At 53.1% G+C, this 19,245-nt stretch overlaps 2 long non-coding RNA genes across 2 annotated transcripts; both read right to left on the bottom strand.

Moving 5' to 3' along the window:
- Positions 1 to 4,088: 4,088 nt before the first annotated feature.
- Positions 4,089 to 5,445, bottom strand: LOC144246577 (uncharacterized). Its single transcript, XR_013340234.1, has 4 exons — positions 5,128 to 5,445; positions 4,850 to 5,028; positions 4,549 to 4,649; positions 4,089 to 4,458 (listed from the first exon to the last, which is right to left on the bottom strand). It is a non-coding gene; the product is annotated as an uncharacterized LOC144246577 (long non-coding RNA).
- An 11,833-nt stretch (positions 5,446 to 17,278) lies between these two features.
- LOC144246631 (uncharacterized) lies at positions 17,279 to 18,690 on the bottom strand. Its single transcript, XR_013340294.1, has 3 exons — positions 18,657 to 18,690; positions 18,356 to 18,456; positions 17,279 to 18,265 (listed from the first exon to the last, which is right to left on the bottom strand). It is a non-coding gene; the product is annotated as an uncharacterized LOC144246631 (long non-coding RNA).
- Positions 18,691 to 19,245: the final 555 nt, after the last annotated feature.

The raw sequence follows: 19,245 nt of genomic DNA on the forward strand, positions 1-19,245 counted from the left end.
AGAGCCAAGGGGTGGTCAGCAAAACCCACTCACCCTTCAACAGCCCCATCTGGCCTGTGCGCAAATCTGACAAAGAATGGAGGTTGACTGTGGACTATCGTGGCTTAAATGAAGTGACTCCACCGCTGAGCGCTGCTGTGCCGGACATGCTGGAACTCCAGTACGAGCTGGAGTCCAAGGCAGCAAAGTGGTATGCCACCATTGATATTGCTAATGCGTTTTTTTCCATTCCTCTGGCAGCAGAATGCAGGCCTCAGTTCGCTTTCACCTGGAGGGACGTGCAGTACACCTGGAACTGACTGCCCCAGGGGTGGAAACACAGCCCCACCATCTGCCATGGGCTGATCCAGACTGCACTAGAAAAGGGTGAGGCTCCAGAACACCTGCAATACATTGATGACATCATTGTGTGGGGGAGCACAGCGGCAGAAGTGTTTGAGAAAGGTGAGAGGATCATCCAGATACTACTAGAAGCTGGCTTCGCCATCAAGAAGAGCAAAGTCAAGGGACCTGCCCGAGAGATCCAGTTCCTGGGAGTGAAATGGCAAGACGGACGGCGTCAGATTCCCACTGAGGTCATCAACAAGATCACAGCTATGTCCCCACCAACCAGCAAAAAGGAAACACAAGCTTTCCTAGGTGCCATAGGTTTCTGGAGAATGCACATTCCCGATTATAGCCAGATTGTGTGCCCTCTTTATCTGGTAACCCGAAAGAAGAATGATTTCCACTGGGGCCCTGAGCAGCAACAAGCCTTCACCCAGATCAAGCAGGAGATCGCTCATGCTGTAGCCCTTGGCCCAGTCAGGACGCGACCAGAGGTCAAGAATGTGCTCTACTCTGCAGCCGGGAACCATGGGTTGTCCTGGAGCCTTTGGCAGAAAGTGCCTGGGGAGACTCGAGGCCGACCACTGGGATTCTGGAGCCAAAGTTACAGAGGGTCTGAAGCCAGCTACACTCCCACAGAGAAGGAAATCTTGGCTGCCTATGAAGAAGTTCAAGCCACCTCGGAGGTAATTGGCACAGAAGCACAACTCCTCCTGGCACCCCGACTACCGGTGCTGGGGTGGATGTTTAAAGGAAAGGTTCCCTCTACCCACCATGCCACTGACGCCACATGGAGCAAATGGATTGCCCTCATCACTCAACGTGCCCGTATTGGAAACCTGAATCGCCCTGGGATTTTGGAGATAATTACGAACTGGCCAGAAGGTGAAAACTTTGGTCTCACTGATGATGAGGAGCAGGTACAAGTGACAATGGCTGAAGAAGCTCCACCATACAACCAACTACCAGCAGAGAAGACCTGCTACGCTCTTTTCACTGACGGTTCCTGTCGCATTGTAGGGATGAACCGGAAGTGGAAAGCAGCCGTATGGAGCCCCACACGCCAAGTTGCACAAGCTACCGAAGGAGAAGGTGGATCGAGCCAACTCGCCAAACTCAAGGCCGTTCAGCTGGCTCTGGAGATTGCTGAAAGGGAGAAGTGGCCAAAGCTCTACCTTTATACTGATTTGTGGATGGTAGCCAATGCTCTGTGGGGCTGGCTGGGAAGGTGGAGGAAGGCCAACTGGCAACGTAGAGGAAAGCCAATCTGGGCTGCTGATATATGGAAAGACATTGCCTCTCAAGTGGAAAAGCTAACGGTGAAAGTCCGTCATGTAGACGCCCATGTCCCCAAAAGTCGGGCTAATGAGGAGCACCGAAACAACGAGCAGGTAGATCAGGCAGCAAAAATAGAGGTGTCAAAGATAGACTTAGATTTGCACCATAAGGGGGAGTTGTTCCTGGCTCGATGGGCTCATGATGCCTCAAGTCATCAGGGCAGAGATGCCACCTACAAGTGGGCACGAGACCGAGGGGTGGATCTAACCATAGACAGTGTTTCCCAGGTTATCCATGACTGTGAGACGTGTGCTGCCATCAAACAGGCCAAGAGAGTGAAGCCCCTATGGTATGGTGGGCGGTGGTCCAAGTACAAGTATGGGGAGGCCTGGCAGATTGACTACATCACACTGCCCCAGACACGCCAAGGCAAGCGCTATGTGCTGACCATGGTAGAAGCCACCACTGGATGTCTGGAGACTTTCCCTGTACCTCATGCCACTGCCCGGAACACCATCTTAGGCTTGGAAAAGCAAGTCCTGTGGAGACACAGCACCCCTGAGAGAATTGAGTCTGACAACGGCACCCATTTCAAGAACAGCCTTATCAACACCTGGGCCAGAGAACATGGTATCGAATGGATCTATCATATTCCCTATCATGCTCCAGCTGCCGGCAAAGTTGAACGGTGCAACGGACTCCTTAAGACTACCCTAAAGGCACTTGGTGGGGGAACATTTAGAAACTGGGAAGTTAACCTGGCAAAAGCAACCTGGATGGTCAACACCCGAGGGTCTGTCAATCGAGCTGGCCCGGCCCAGTCAGAACCCTTACACGCAGTAGATGGAGATAAGGTCCCTGTAGTACATATGAAAGGTATTTTAGGGAAAACTGTTTGGATTAATCCCACCTCAGGCAAAGACCAACCCATTCGTGGCATTGTCATTGCTCAAGGACCTGGTTACACTTGGTGGGTAATGCAGAAAGATGGGGAGACCCACTGTGTACCACAGGGAAACTTGGTCTTAAGTGAGAACTGGGTGTAAGATTTCATGGTGTGCAGATGGAAATAGAATAAGGGGTGGATAATGTCTTGGGTTGTAAGATAAGCTTGTATTCTATTTGCCATCTGTTGGAGGTTGGGAAGGTTTGTTATCTCTTCCAAGAACAATGGTTTGCTCTGAAGAGGTAATGGTTTGTTAATGGGCCATTGACTGACTCACTGCAGGGCTGGAAATGTAACACCATCCCATTGTGAGATGCTCCACCCAGAGGGGGAAGCCAAGCACTCTTTTTCTGTATAAAATGGTACCTTTTGGGGGACAGAGCAGCTCTCCCTTTGTGGGATTTCCCAGAGAAGCAGCTCCTTCGGCAGGACTCCCGAGAGAAGCAGCTCCTTCGGCGAGATTCCCAGGGAAGTGGCCGGAGCGCGGTGAGGCGATGGCGGCAGAGCTAGGAGGCAGCCCCAGCACAGAGGAAGACCGGCCCCACTGCCACCAGATCTTCAGAGAAAACTATACCCTTCTAAAGATCACCACTTCAGCTGCAATTCATCAGCCACTGCAAGAGGAGCAGCTATCATTTCAACCGGACTGCTACCAACACCCCGACTCCTCAGGTTGTGGACTTTATCACTAGTTTTGTTTGTACCGATTGCATTTGCCTTTTTAAATTGTTATCTAGTTTTCTCCTAGTAAAGAATTGTTACTCCCATTCCCATATCTTTGCCTGAGAGCCTTTTAATTTAAAAATCCTAGTAATTCGGAGGGAGGGGGTTTACCTTCTCCATTGCACAGGAGGCTTTTTCCCTCCTTCACAGACCCCTGTCTAGTCAAACCAAGACAATTGGACCAGTCTGGTCTCCTTCCCTGACCCGGTGACCTCCTGGTGGATGCAGGACAGGCTGTGGATGTGTCTGTTTGGGATCCAGCAAGGCCTTTGGCTCTGTCTCCCACAGCACACTCCTGGAAAAGCTGCAGCCCACGGCTGGGCCAGGAGCGCTCTGTGCTGGGCTCAGAACTGGCTGCATGGCCGGCCCAGAGAGTGGTGGAGAGGGTGCTGCACCCAGCTGGGGACAGGCACCAGTGGTGTCCCCCGGGGCTCTGTGCTGGACCAGCTCGGTTCCCAGCTGGGCCCATGGATTTATGAGCAGAAAAGCAGCTTAGCTTCTGTTTATTTTATTCTCTAGATCCTATTCCAGCAGCCACAAACCCATCCCTCAGTGCAGCTCCTTTAGAGACAAGGGCCCGTCTCAACAGGCGGCTGCAGCCAGGGCAGGGGCAGGGCAGGACACATCACAACACTGGCAGTGCTCGGGGTCTGTCGGCCTTTGCAGCTCCGGCAGATAAAATGAATCCAAATTGTCAGCGATTCCCACCACCTGCTATTTCTCCCCTCTTTTCCTGCATGGATCTAAAATCATGTGGTTTCCTTCCAGAGAGGTGGAAAGCCTGTACACGATGACTTCCAAGAGCCCAGGGCCATTGGGATTTCCCATTTGAGTTTATTGTGTAAGGGGCAATACACTCACTGCAGACAGAGTTGGTTGCAGGATGCACTGCAGAGACTTTTCCCCTGAACACCCAGCCCAGCACTGGCACTGGGGATGGACAGGCACTGAGGTGACCCTGAGAGTTCGTGCAAGGCACAGGGTGCAGCTGAGGAAGGACAGCCCTGTGCTGGGCTCAGAGCTGAAGCTGGCACTGCCCAGCGTGGACAAGGTCCTTTCTGCAGCCCTGTCACAGGGCAGCTTGGGCCTTGCTGCAGACATACGGCCGCTCATTTGAGCAATCCCTGGTCCTGAATTTATCGTCAGCCAGGTACACACACGGGGAATTGCCAAGGACAGGAACCCTGCAGGGAGGAGCAGAGACAGCGCTGGTTCCCAGGGGAACACCTTGTGCCCCTGTCCCCCCAGGCCCTGCCCGGCTCCCCGGCACTCACCTGGAGCTGTAGCTGCTGCCGTCCCCCCAGTGCAGGCGCTCGCCCCGTCTGCGCAGCCCGATCCAGTAATCGACGTTCCCGCGGAGGCGGAAGAGCAAATCCTGCCCAGGAGAGAGGAGTGGGAGCTGCCCCGGCCCCTCGGGGGGACCCGTGCCTGGGACTGCCCCCGCACGCCGGGGCTCCTTCCCTGCAAGGCCCCGGCACAGGGCTGCACCCCCAGCCCTACGAGCACCCAGCCCGGCCCAGGAGCACCCCCAGGCTCCCCTCAGCCACCCCACACCGCCCGCAGCCCCTCACTCACCATGGCCTCATCCTGGAGAATGGCCAGGGAGGCCCCGAGCTCCAAGCACCGTTCCTGAGCCTGATCCCAGCTCCTGTAATCCCTTGACAAGTAGTAGCAGACCCCATTGTACCCAACCCAGCCATGGGGACAGCCCAGAACCAACTGCGGAGTCGCAGGTGTGACTGGAACCTGTGGTGCTGGAGGGGGAAGAGAAGGTCTGAGGATTCCCCTCTGCAGGGAGCAGGGACCCCGCTCTGCCCCGAGGGGCTGGGCCCAGCCTGCTGCCCCTCCCTTACCTGACTGCACAGCCAAGGCCACCCCCAAAGCCAGCACCAGCACCAGGAGCAGCAGAATCAGCACCGCTGTGAGCACGGGACGGGAGCTGAACCATTCACCTGGAGCAAGAAAGAGCTGCTGGCTGCCAGAACCAGACCCGGCCCTGCAATCTGCTCACCCCGTGCCCAGGGAGCTCAGCAGGGACCCCTCAGCCACTGTGCCACTCACTCAGCTGGCAGCCAGAGAGCCAAGAGCCTGGGCACAGGCAGGGACACAGCTGTGGGGACAGCCAGGGACACAGCTGTGGGGACAGGCTGCAGCAGGAGAACTGCACAGCCTTGGGGGCAGCTGGGGCTCTTGGTTCCAGCCACTGACGGGGCCCAGCAGAGCACGAGGCCTCTTCCAGACATCGGGAAACAGCCACACACCTGCCAGCCCTGGACCTGGGAGGTGACACTGTCCCCTGCCTAGAGGCAATAGTGGGGTACCTTGCTCACCAGGGAATATTCTGAGGTTCCTTTTCAGTACATTGTTGATTGCTCTTCCATTCTCCAGGGGCTCCTTCTGCAGCTCATTAACAGAGCAGAATTCACCCTTCTCCAGCTCACAGCCCTCATCTCTCTGCCTGGAACAAGCAGCACCTTGCTCCCGACCCATCAGGAGTGCTGACAAAGCCTCTCGGAGATCGGCTCGGGAACAGCTTTACACCCGCGGTGGTGGCACCCTGAAAGGGACACGATGCGAGGTCACTGCCGGTGCCGGCCCCGCGGGACACCGGGCTCAGCAGGGCGGTGCCGGCTCTGGCTGCGCTGTCCCCGCTCCCCAGGGCTGCGGCAGCAGCTGCGGAGACAAGCGCAGCCTCCGGGAGCTCTGCGCTCCCCGCAGCCCCGGCCCCTGTGGCTCTGCAGCCGCTGCAGCCCAGCTCCGTGCGGGACAGGCGCTGACAGCGCCGGGCAGCTGCCGGATGCTGCCGGCCCGGGGCAGCTGCGGCTCGGAGCCCGCCTGCCCAGGGGCAGGAACCAGCAGCCCCGGGGGTTCACCATTGTCCCCCGCATGCCCTGCCCCGGCGGCTCGGAGCCCGGGGACACCGAGCGCCGGCACAGCCGCTCTGGCTCCCTGCCCGTGCCCGTGGAGCGGCTCCTGGCAGAGAGCGCAGCGCCGAGAAGCCTCGGCCCCGGAGCGGGCAGCGTGCGGCGCTTTCTGCCCCCGCTCGGCGCCCGCAGCGCTTTGGGCTCTGAGGCACGTTCGGGTTCATCCCGTGCCAGCCCCGAGCCGGGCACGGACACCGCCCGCCCGAGCAGCGGCCCCAGCCCGGAGCGAGCCCCGAGCTGGGGCGGAACCGAGCGCGGGTCCCACCTGGTCCGAGCCGCCTCCGAGCTCCGGGGCCGCCGCCTCGCCGGGCTCCGGGGCCGCCGCCTCGCCGGGCTCCGGGGCCGCCGCCGCTCCGCTCCCGGACCGACACCGCTCGGGGCCGCCGCCCCCGCCATTTATAGCCTCAGCGCTGTGGGCGGGGCTTTGGCATTTTGACCAATCAGCGCGGGGAGCGCGGCGGGGGGAGCGGAGCCGTCGCGATCCGCGGTTTCCGTTTTGTTCTTGTGTCACGACGTGGTTACTGGAGTGGAAATGTACTAATAAGAAGAGGAGCCGCGTGGGAGGAAGTTTCTTCTGGGTCTCAAAACTGTGAATTACTGCAATGATTCCTGGGCTGGGCTGCGGCACAGGCAGTGCCGGGCGTCCGGCGGCATCGGAGGTTCTCTGTCAATTTAGATCCCTTAATTATGCTTAAAGAGGGTATCCCCTCAATGTAGTCCCGAATAAAAAGTGAATCAAGGGGGATTTTCCCTCAATTTCGCCTCTGAAAATGAGAGGAAATAGAAATGCAGTTTCGTCTTCACAATCCCTCAACAAAGACGATTCTGCGGCCTTTGGATATCATTCCGTCTGTGAAGGTCCCTTCAAATGGAGGCTCCCCCTCGATGGAATTCTTACAATGGCACGTAAAGAGGTTTCCTCTCAAAGGAAGCCCTTTGAGACCAGGGACAGCCGTGTTTGCCGTCAAATGGAACCTGAAGATGATGAAAATGGAGCTCTTTCCCTCAATTCAAACAGTACAATAAAGGTATTCCCCTTCCATTTAAACATAAAAAACATGGGAAATTGTGATTTCCTGTCTAGGGAGGCACCCTATATAACGAAAAATGTGTGTTTTCCTTCAGCTGAGACCCTTCAAATCATAGGTGCTTGGAGATTCTCTCCAGTTCCAACAAAATTACAGAAAAGGTCTTCCCCCTCAATTTAAATCGCTTTTCTGCTCATTAGCCCCCTTTTTGGGGCACTAGGGAGGGACTGGGGGCTCTTCCCCCTCCTCACTGGTCACACCTGGGGCTGCTACACCTTGCAGAGTGCTGAGGAGTTCCCTCCCAGCTCCCTGCCAGTGTCCCTGTTCCTGGCAAGCAGCGGGAGGGATGCTGACAGCACCGGGCAGGAACTGGGAGCACTGTTCCTTCCCAGAGCTCCTGATATCCCTCCCAGTGCTCCTTCTTGTCCACTGCCGGTGCTCCCACTCTCCCTCCCAGCTCCCTCCTGGCATTCCCTGTGCTCCCAGTTCCCTCCCAGTGTTCCAGGATCTCTTCCAGTGCTCCCAGCGGCAAAGCACTGGGGGCACTGCGTGGTCTGCTCCTGAAGAGGAGAGACTTGAGCTGCTGGGAGGGAAATCCCGACTTGGGAAAAGCATTTCCTGGCCCGGGGCCCGAGTCCCGGTCCCGCAAGCGGCGGAGCGGGCTGGGCTGAGAGCGGCCGCGCCCCGGGCACGACGAGTTCGCAGCTGCCGGGTTTCTCCTCACGTCCCTCCCTTTTCCCGCAGCCTGAGCCTGTCCTTCGGCCGCGTTGGCAGAGCAGCCTCCCTCCGTCGTGCCGCAGAGCTGCCCTCGCTCCTTGCGAGGCGGGCTGGAAGATCGCCGGGCGGGCGGGGATGGCAGCGGCGGCTGCAGCCGGGAGAGCGGCGGGGCTGCCGCGGCTCCGCGCGGGGCTTCGGGCCCGGGCAGGGCTGAAGGGGACGGAGGCTGCGGAGACGCGCTTCGGGACGCCAGGCTTCTGCAGGTGGGGCTGAGGGAGCAGGAAGCTTTGCTGGTTGCTTAAATAAGGGAATTACCTTCTTTGTACAGAGGCAATACATTAGTGGTTCTGTGCTTCCTGTTTGTGCTACAAGCATTGTAGGGTTTGAGTTTAACTAAGCTTCAGAGAAGGTGAACTGGGAAGTATTATTTATAGTTGGAAATTGTTTTTGGACTTAAGACTCTACATTTTTTAGGTTTTGCTTCGAAATATAAGAATTACATTTGATTAGAGCTTTAAGGCTTTTATAAACGTCTTTGTGTTGCTGGGATATTTTGTGCTTGATTGTGTTTTTTAAAGCTTGCTTGATGTTGTGTAATAGGAGATAATATTGGTTTGTGTTTGAGTCGAGCTAGTGACGTAGGTAGAAGACTTGACTGGGGTTTTTCTTGTAGAACTAATTCTTTGGGATCCTGTTTCTTTGTAGTAGCACTGAACAAAAAGTATTTTGAGTTTCTTAACTGCTTGAAAGATACTTGAGTTATTGGGGTTTTTATAACACAAACACAGTTGTATTGGTTATTTTAGTTTCTAACAAAACAGAGTTAACTGAGCAGTGTTTTATGATATTTGATTTTATTATCAGTCCCAATAGAGTGAAACATACAAAATATAGAACTCAACATTATTCTATTAAAAGCTAAGTAATTTCCTAATTACAGTACCATATAAATGTTTTTCAAGATATTAGCTTTTACCACACAATACGAATGTTACTTTAACACCAAGCACCTATACTTTTACCTCATGTAGTCCTATAATAATGCATATTTCAGAGTTCTAGTTCTCTAAAATATCTACCCATTTATAAAGCCATATTTTCAAACTTATTTCTAATTGAATCTCCTTCTCAACAATATCATCTCAATTCCATAGCCTTCCTAAGTCAACAAATCTTATCTCAATATCTGCCTCTGTGAACTTTCTATCAAATTGTAAAACTTGCTTACAAAGCCATTGCTCAGGCACAGAGCAGCGAAAGCTCGGAGCAGCGGCAGCCGGGTCTGAGCAGGGCAGGGAGAGGCGAGCTCAGGAGCGGCACCGAGCAGGGGGGACAGGGCCCGCGGGCACCGGGGGAATGAGGGCCCCGCTCGGGGGCTGCTCGCACAAGCACAGCCTCCCCCCACAGCACAGCAAGCGCCTCTGCGCTGGGCTGTGGCCGTGGCAGCGAATTCCCTTCCCCGAGGCAGCGGCTCCGACCCGTCCCGTCCTCTTCCAAAGCCGAGAGAGAGACACAGAGCCAGCAGCGCACAGACCCTGCTTCAGTGTCAGGTGCCTGATGCCAAAAGTGGGATTCCTCCTCAGCACGTGTCAGCTGCTCTTCTTCCTCTTCCACGGAAAGTCCAAAAGTGCCACCTTCAGGCCAGTTCGTGATGAGTTCCAGGAGCACAGGGCCATTTGGATTTCCCATTAGAGCTTCTTGTGTAAGGAGAGCAATCCACTCATTGCAGGAAGCACCGCTGGGAGGATGTACTGCAGAGACTTTTCCCCTGAACACCCAGCCCAGCGCTGGCCCTGGGCATGGACAGGCACTGAGGTGACCCTGAGAGTCCGTGCAAGGCACAGGGTGCAGCTGAGGAAGGACAGCCCTGTGCTGGGCTCAGAGCTGAAGCTGGCACTGCCCAGCGTGGAGCAGGTCCCTTCTCGCCAGAACCCCCCTGGCCCTCAGCGCGGCCCCAGCCCGCAGCGAGCCCCGAGCTGGGGCGGAACCGAGCGCGGGTCCCGCCGGGGCCGGAGCCGCCTCCGAGCTCCGCCGCCGCCTCGCCGGGCTCCGGGGCCGCCGCCGCTCCGCTCCCCGCCGCACACAGCGGGTGCGGCCGCTACCGCCGCCGATTTGAGCCGATTTGAGCCGATTTGAGCCGATTTGATCAATCAGAGTCCGGGAGCGCTGCCCATCGCGGCTCGGCCGTTCTGCTCCCCGCTCCCCCGCGGTCCCCTCTCCCCGGCGCTCCCCGCCGCCTTCTCCGGGATCGGTTCCTTCACCGTTCTCTCAATGCGCGTCGCTGCCAGCCGGGATTCGGGGATCTGAACCCGAGTTCCTTTCGCTCGGCTCAGCGCAATGCAAACCCTCTGCGGGTGTCGGGGCAGCCCCGCCGCATCCCGAGCCCCGTGCGGGGCCAGCTCGGCTTTCCCCGCGCGGCGCCGGCCCTCGCCTAAGCCCGGCTTTTCCCACCCCCGGCTGGCTCCGTTTTTCCCACCCCCGCCTGCCTCCGCTTTTCCCACCCCCGCCTGGCTCCGCTTTTCCCACCCCCGCCTGGCTCCGCTTTTCCCTCCCCCGCCTGGCTCCGCTTTTCCCACCCCCGGCTGGCTCCGCTTTTCCCGGCGCGGCACGGCGGCTCCGGTTCTCCCCCGGGCGACCTCACTCCGCTGCTGTCCCTTCCCCGCTGCGGCGGGGCGAACCCCCCGGTATCTGCCGTAAGTTCTCTGACTGCCTCTGGTTACTGAAGCCTCACGCACCGTGTTTTAGAATGCCTTAAAATATGTTGAAATGGTTTTTTTAAGTTCATCTTGTATTTTTCATGAACACTTGATTTCTCTGAGTATTTCAACTGGGGAAATTAAAGCAGTAAATGCAGTGCCTTCTTATTATTGCTATTTTGTGCAGCATAAAACAATCTAATTTCATTAACAGAAATGCTGATAACATTTACTATATGGTATTACACTATATCCAATGTCGAGAAGCTCCCGGTTTGTTGAGCAGTTTGACAAATTCTACATTGTTGTTGTTTCTTTTGGTACAGGCAATATTCACAAGATATTATTACCTTGTTTATAACTGGCTTTTCAAAAACTTTGACATATCTTTGTGTGAGTACCTACAAGACACGCGTCATTGTGGGATCTCTCTTTTCTGTTCTCCAGCTGCAGATGCCTCTCTTTGAACAGGCTGTCCACAGCCCTTCCCTGCTCTGCCTTCTCAGTCTTTAGTCCCTTCTCTCGTTTCAGCAGGTTTGCTATGCCTTGGCCCAGTGCTGTCTCATCATTCTCCTGGGCTTTCAGAGTTGCAGGGTAAGATCTCTGGCCTTTGTGGAAAGCCTCATCTGAGCTGAGGCCCTGTGGTCTTTACGGACCCTTGTGTGACACACATCCTTCCAGGACACGGCTGTCACCTGCTGAGGGCAAGGCTGCTTCTGCTCTTTGGGAATCAGATCCAGCCCCAGGAATTCCCACAGAAGCAGCCCAGCAGTGTGCTGTGTTTGGGGCATCTCATCACTGCTGCTGTTGAGAGACTTGGTTTTGGATATGTTAGGGAGACCCTCCCAATGAGGGTCTGGGCTCTGGCCAGAAAATTGCCAACAAACCCGGGTGTTTTCTGCCTCAAAACTATATTCAAGTCTCTCTGACTTGGCAATTTGACTCTATAACAATGTGACAGCTGGATCTATTTTTAAAGTGAGCTTGGACACCTTTCCTGAGAATGGCCATGCAGGTCCTGACTGACACAAGGTGTGGCAGCTGCTGCAGGCTCTGGGTGGTGGTGCAGTATTTAAGACATTGATAATCATCCAATTTCACATGTGTCATTAATGACATGTATTATCTGACTTATTCTTGATTCTGCAAGTTTCTTGTTTCACTGCATATATTCTTCTGTTTTGATGATCCTTTCATGTTCATACCAAGAGACATGCATATTATTTTTAAAACAAAAAGAAAGGGGAACTGGCTCCTAACGAATGTCTAAATAATGCAATATTTATACTAAAAGAGTTTTTAAACACTTCTATGTAAGTGTCACAGTGAGGGTGGCTGTGACAAACCTCTCTGGTTCCCTGACTTCAGGCAAGGGTGGTGAAAAGGAAAAGGAGCTGCTTTGATGGAGCTGCCTGCAAAGAACTTTAATAAAGGGTGAAAAATAACAAACGTGGAGAAGCCCTGCACCATACGGGGGGCAGGATCCAAAGACCTGAAACAAAGGGGGAGCAACAATATACACACTTGGGGGTGGAACATTCTAGAACTATAACCATACAGGAGAAACAAGTAAGCAACAGGGGAGCAGAACTTGGGCAACTTATCACAATAACACCAAAGGCTTATGGGGAACTCTCAGGCTCTCCCTGAATTCAACAAATGATTCCCAGGGCCTGGAACTGACACCCGGCTCTTTTGGGGTGAAATCCAGCTGACTCTGGGTCACTGCTGGGCCAGTTCCCACATATGAGGATCTCCAGCAGAGTGTGCAATGGCAAGGCCGAGGTGATTTAGGAGCTGAGGGAGAAGGTGTGCAGGTGTTTATCACCAGCAGGTTTAAAGTGCTCACCCGTTCCTGTGATCAGACATCGGTGGGCTCCGAGAAAGCGAGGCCCAGTGAGAAGAGAGGTGACCCAGGCACCACTCAGCCCTCGTGGCCAGGACAGGAACAGAGGCAGCACTGCCAGGACGTGGCTGTGTCTGGAGACTTGGAGAGGCAGCTTGGCAACAGAGGCCTTCTGTCCTACAGTATTTACCACCATGGAACTGTGTTCCTGCTAACCCTCTTCAGCCATTCCCTGTTCCCTGGTAGAACAACAAGGATATGACAAAGCCTTAAGTGGGGAACAGGTTATGAAGGTTTTTGTAAGGAAAGAACAAGGAACTTTACTTTAAAGAGTATAAGGATTTGGTACCACTGGATAGCAGGTCTGAGTTCTTTTGTTAACCTCCCTTAAGTCTTGTACCACTCTATAGCTGCCATCAGGCTTCTTTAGTGGGAGTATAGGGGTATTATGGGGAGACATACAAGGTTTTAATGTCTCATCCTTTATTAGTACTTCTATTACTGGCTTTAAACATTCCCATCCTTCTAAAGATATAGGATACTGCCGTACACATATGGGACAATTTTCTCTCTCATTTGTAACCCTTATGGGGTCAATATTTAATCCTCCTCTATTTCGCTCCCCAGCTTAAACTTCCTTGTTAATTCTTCTTTCATTCTCCTGGCCTAGTTTTAAAAGTCGAGTTGTCATCTTCCCATCTTCTGGAACAACCCCTATTCTTAATTTCACTTGTAAATCTCGTCCCAGTAAATTGCTACCTGCCCCTGGGACCAATAAAACGTCCCCCAGCCAAAATCTAGTTTCTCCCTCTATTACCACATTTTTAACAACAGGTACTGTGAAACTCTCTCCTTTTGCTCCTGTTACTTTTACAGTATCTTTGTTTACACTATAACCTTTTGGAATATCTAACAGACAGGTTCTTTCTGCCCCTGTGTCTACCACAAATTCCAATTTTTCCTCTTGGGGACCCATTTTAAAGTTATCACAGGCTCCAGATGGTATTTGTCCCCTTAAAAATAGAGCCTCTGACATCCCCATTCTTCCTCGGTGCCCATCTCTTTAGAAATTTCCAGATCTGTTGCCCTCTTAGGACAATCTCTTTTCTGATGTCCTTCACCCTTACAGTAAAAGCAGACATTCCTGGAATGTCCCTGAAACTTTGATTGTATTGGGATTTTATTCTTTCCTATTGCCCTGTTTCTACAACCGCCACCTCTAGGAGTAGTGCCTGTGTGGTTTTGATTTTTTTTATAATTGTTTTCTCGCAGGGTGACTGCCATAAGTTTTGCTTTTAGTTTAGGTTTTTATTCATCTCTCCGAACATAAATTTTCTAAGCTTCCTTTAATAAATCACCTGATGACTTATCATGCCAATCTTCAATTTTTTTCTATTTTTTTTCTAATATCTGGCCAAGCATTAGTAACAATGTTAATCCTTAACAAAGCTTTTCCCACATCAGTTTCAGGATCTATTCTGGATTATTGTTTTATATTTCTCCTAAGTCTGTCTAACCATTCGGCTGGAGTTTCTTCTTTCCCTTGTTGTGCCTCAAAAGCCTTTTTAGCATTTTGCCCTCGAGGTGCTGCCCCTTTTATTCCCTTGATTATTAAATTACAATACTCATTCATATGTTTTCTCCCCTCCTCGTAATTTTGACCCCACTCAGGAGGTGAGGTTGGCATTTCTTCTCTCTGGGAGGCCCCTGTGGATTTTCTTTATTCCAGGCTTTTATGCCTGCAATGCTGATCATTTCCCTTTCTTCCTGAGAAAACAGTATCTTTATTATAGACGGCATTTCTTCCCAAGTATAGATGTTTGGACCTAGAAATGGGTCTAGTGTTCACCAGTGCCTATGGGATCCTCCAAAATCCCTTTGATTTCCTTTTTAAAATTCCTGACCTCAGAAGAAGTCAAGGGAGCATTCACAAACCCAGTTCCACCCCCTCCCATCGGAACCTCTCTTAGTGGAAATAGATCCATTTCTTTAGCCCGGTCTCTTTCTATAGCCTTTCTCCCGTGCTGTGAGGAAGAGTCCGGAGAATGTTGCCTCCTAACTGAACTCCCTGTGTTCCTGTAAGGGGCGTCCCCCAGACAGAAAGAGTTTCTCGGAGCTGGGGCTGCGGTTCCCGGGGAGCGGAGCTCCGGGCAGGAAGGGGCTGAGGGCAGGGCCCAGCGCCCAGCCCTGGTCCTCCGAAGGCGGAGCCCGGGCAGGGTGTGCTGCCGGAGCCGCCGCAGGAGGGGCAGTGCCGGGGGCACCAGCCGGGAGCGGGATCGGCCCGCCCGCGGTTCAGGGCGGCTGGGCCGGTGCTCCCGGCAGAGGCAAAGCAGCAGCGGCGGTGCCCAGCGCAGCCGGGACGGGCAGAGTCGCCGGGGCTGGGGCAGAGGAATCAGCCGCGGGAGGAGCCCCGGGATGGGCCGGGCGGGAGCGCCGGGAGCCCGGCGGGCGGAGCAGCCGGGCGGGCCGGGGCCGGGGCCGGCCGGGCAGCCGCGAGCAGCGGGACGGGGCCGGGCACAGCGGCTGCGGGCGGCGGGGCGGCACCGGGAGCGCTGCGGCGGGACCGGCGGGGCGGGACCGGCAGAGCGGCCGCTGTGGGCGGTGGGCTCACACCGGGACGGGAACCGGGGCAGGAGCAGCCGCTGTGGGCGGTGGGCTCACACCGGGACGGGAACCGGGGCAGGAGCAGCCGCTGAGAGCAGCGAACCCGCGCCTGGGACGGGAGCGGGGCAGGAGCGGGCGGCGAGCGGGGCCGGGACAAGCGGCGCGGGCGCGAGTGGGAGCGGAGGGGGCAAAGCCTGTAAAGGATCCCACTCCTTTTTCTTTTTTCCCTCTTGCTCGCCTCCCTTTTCTTTTCCTGTTTTCTTGGTTTTTTCCCCTAAGTTTTCTGATACTTTAAAGATTTTTATTTTCCTAAAATCTCCTGTCCAACATGTGGCATATTCTCTTTCTTCTGAATTAAACGATTCCTTTCAATTTACAAATACATTGAGAGCATGACAAATCCAACTTTCAAAAGAGCCGTATCTAGGCCAGTAAACATGGTCAGATCTTAATTCCTTTTTCGGCCATTGTAGCGTATGAAATTGTATCATCTTTACCTTGTCTTTCTTTCTCGTACAAGGGGTTTTTTTTTCCCAGTTGGCTAACATAACTCCTAGAGGGCTATCTTGGGGTATTTCCGTTGCTAAATTTTTACTCCTTTTTTTTCTCTCTCTGCATTCTTCTTACTGGATTTCTGTCCCATCCCAAGATCTTATCTAATCGTCCTCTCTGTCTCTGTTTCCCACTTTCTCTAACAACCTGAGTACCACCTTCTTTCAACTACACAGAAAGTCCTTTCTCTCGCAATATCGTTCAACACAATCCACCTCGTCCAAGGAAATAAAGCTCAAAATAAACAATCTATATTCTATATACTTCCATTCATCTGTATGTACTCACCTTTATCTCTCACTCTCACACACACTGACACCCTCAAGCCTGTTCATTCATACTTCTCGACTTCACTATACTATTACATATACTTTCATTTGCCCACGCTCACTTTTATTTTTCACTCACTCTCTCATACAACAACAAGGTACCTTTTACTTTTAAACCATCTATATTACATATCCATATATCTACATTTATTTGGAGGGCTCTTGGAATGTAACCCACATCCATCAACCCAGCAGGTTTAATCCTGGAAGTCTCTCAATTCTGCAGAATTTTAACACACCTATTACACTTTTAGGTGTTACTGGCCAGTTCGGGTGTTCTTGGATATCCCTCAACCCAGCCGTAACCCCAGATTCTCTTGGATATCCTTCAATCCGGCAACGCTGAGTGCTCTTAGGATGTTAATCTCTTGACCCAGCAAATTTATGCCCCTCCAAGGAAAACCTTCTCTTTTTACCCTTTTATTTTTTCCCAATTAACGATGCCAAGAAAACTCTCTTTTTGCTTTTTAATTACCCAATTAATTAGGTCAAGAAAACCCTCTTTTTATATTTTCATTTCCTATCTCCCCACACCAAGGTATCCCACTCCTTCCCGGAGACCCAGTCCCAGTTTCCCCGGGGTGGGGGGTTTCTCTCATTCTTGTTTTCACTCGCTTCGTCTCTTTCCTGGCCGTTTTTCTCGCGAAAGAAGATGGAAACGCAGAGTGGGAGACTACGCTCTCATTTGGCAAGTCTGGGATGACCAGCTCACCTCTCATTCACACCCATTCATCCCCCCCTTATCGGCCCCATCCCAACAAATACTCACCTATCCTCGTTCCTTGGGTCTTTGTTCTTCGCGTATGCGTTAATCTTAGGGGCTAATTACTGCGGTTTTAGGGAATCCTTTCCCTTTTCTTTGTTTTATTGTCTCCTTTTGTCCCTGGATCAAAACCTGCGTCTGTCGGTAGCACCAGGGGAACAGAGCGAAGCTGCCCAACCAGGGCAGGACGCGTCTCTTCACTCTGAGTCTCCTAAGGCACCGGCAGAGAGGTGTTAGCAACCATCCTCTGCTACCATAATTGTGAAAAATGCCAATCACTTGGTTTTTAAAATTTTAAAAGTTTAGTAATAATAACATGGTTATAGAAATAGTAATACAATTAGAATAATAAAGTTTAGAGTCAGGACAATTACAAGATAATAAAAACCAAAGAATTAGGGACGTCCGGGTGCTCTCGGACACTAAGTCGCGAAAAGCATCCCTTGTGAACAAAGGAATCAGCCTTAAACCAATACACTTGTTACATATTCATATATCCTTCATGGTTATGCATACATGCTATTTAAAACAAGAAACTCTGCCTGTTGTATGTCAACTGTTTCCTTTAATTCCCATGGCATCTTCGAGTCTGAGCAAGGCCTGAAGAAATTAGCTTCTTCTGATAAGAAGCCATAAATTCCTCTCCTTTGGAACACTTAGGTGTTCCTCAAAGCAAGTATCTAATTTCTAAAAAAAAACAGAAAAAAAACCTTCCCCCTCCACATACATGGTGTTTATTTTAACTACTAAAATCTTCATTTTAACTACAGAAGAACAACTAATCAATTTAACATCATACATATAGTAACTATCTGCAGAGAGCCATATAATAAGCATTTTCCACATAATGGAAACAGAAACCAGGGCATCCAAAAAAAGAAGAATTATTGACCCTTGCTATCAGAGAGTGAAAATACAAAAAGATAGAACCACAAGAAAAACAAATATTAGCTTAATCTACTAGGCAGCATGAAAAAAAGCCAAAGGTTAAAACCAAGCAAAAAAACCTCGAAACTCAAACAAATATTTGAGTACTCATAAATTCAAGAATATACATATAGGCCTGTAACATAACAGTACAATAGGAACATACTCTAAGTAAACCATATGCAAATAGCCAATCACCTCAGCACAGGATTTTATCCCTTAACAAACTTCTATAAAAATTTTAAAGAGTCACCCATGTTTCATTAAGGACAATCAACTAACTGTAGGCAGCACCAGTGGCAGGATGCACTGCAGAGACTTTTCCCCTGAACACTCACCCCTGTGTTGGCACTGGGGATGGACAGGCACTGAGGTGACCCTGAGAGTCAGTGCAAGGCACAGGGTGCAGCTGAGGAAGGACAGCCCTGGGCTGGGCTCAGAGCTGAAGCTGGCACTGCCCAGCGTGGACAAGGTCCTTTCTGCAGCCCTGTCACAGGGCAGCTTGGGCCTTGCTGCAGACATACGGCCGCTCATTTGAGCACATCTCACTGCGGAATTTATCGTCAGCCAGGTACACACACGGGGAATTGCCAAGGACAGGAACCCTGCAGGGAGGAGCAGAGACAGCGCTGGTTCCCAGGGGAACACCTTGTGCCCCTGTGCCCCCAGCCTCTGCCCGGCTCCCCGGCACTCACCTGGAGCTGTAGCTGCTGCCATCCCCCCAGTGCAGGCGCTCGCCCCGTCTGCGCAGCCCGATCCAGTAATCGACGTTCCCGCGGAGGCGGAAGAGCAAATCCTGCCCAGGAGAGAGGAGTGGGAGCTGCCCCGGCCCCTTGGGGGGACCCGTGCCCGGGGCTGCCCCCGCACGCCGGGGCTCCTTCCCTGCAAGGCCCCGGCACAGGGCTGCACCCCCAGCCCTACGAGCACCCAGCCCGGCCCAGGAGCACCCCCAGGCTCCCCTCAGCCACCCCACACCGCCCGCAGCCCCTCACTCACCATGGCCTCATCCTGGAGAATGGCCAGGGAGGCCCCGAGCTCCGAGCACCGTTCCTGAGCCTGATCCCAGCTCCTGTAATCCCTTGACAAGTAGTAGCAGACCCCATTGTACCCAACCCAGCCAGGGGGACAGCCCAGAAGCAACTGTGGAGTCGCAGGTGTGACTGGAACCTGTGGTGCTGGAGGGGGAAGAGGAGAAGGTCTGAGGATTCCCCTCTGCAGGGAGCAGGGACCCCGCTCTGCCCCGAGGGGCTGGGCCCAGCCTGCTGCCCCTCCCTTACCTGACTGCACAGCCAAGGCCACCCCCAAAGCCAGCACCAGCACCAGGAGCAGCAGAATCAGCACCGCCGTGAGCAAAGGACGGGAGCTGAACCATTCACCTGGAGCAGGAAAGAGCTGCTGGCTGCCAGAACCAGACCCGGCCCTGCAATCTGCTCACCCCGTGCCCAGGGAGCACAGCAGGGACCCCTCAGCCACTGTGCCCCTCACTCAGCTGGCAGCCAGAGAGCCAAGAGCCTGGGCACAGGCAGGGACACAGCTGTGGGGACAGCCAAGGACACAGCTGTGGGGACAGGCTGCAGCAAGAGAA

Source organism: Lonchura striata, chromosome 7 (genome assembly GCF_046129695.1).
Source record: "Lonchura striata isolate bLonStr1 chromosome 7, bLonStr1.mat, whole genome shotgun sequence".
Taxonomy (NCBI): Eukaryota; Metazoa; Chordata; class Aves; order Passeriformes; family Estrildidae; genus Lonchura; species Lonchura striata.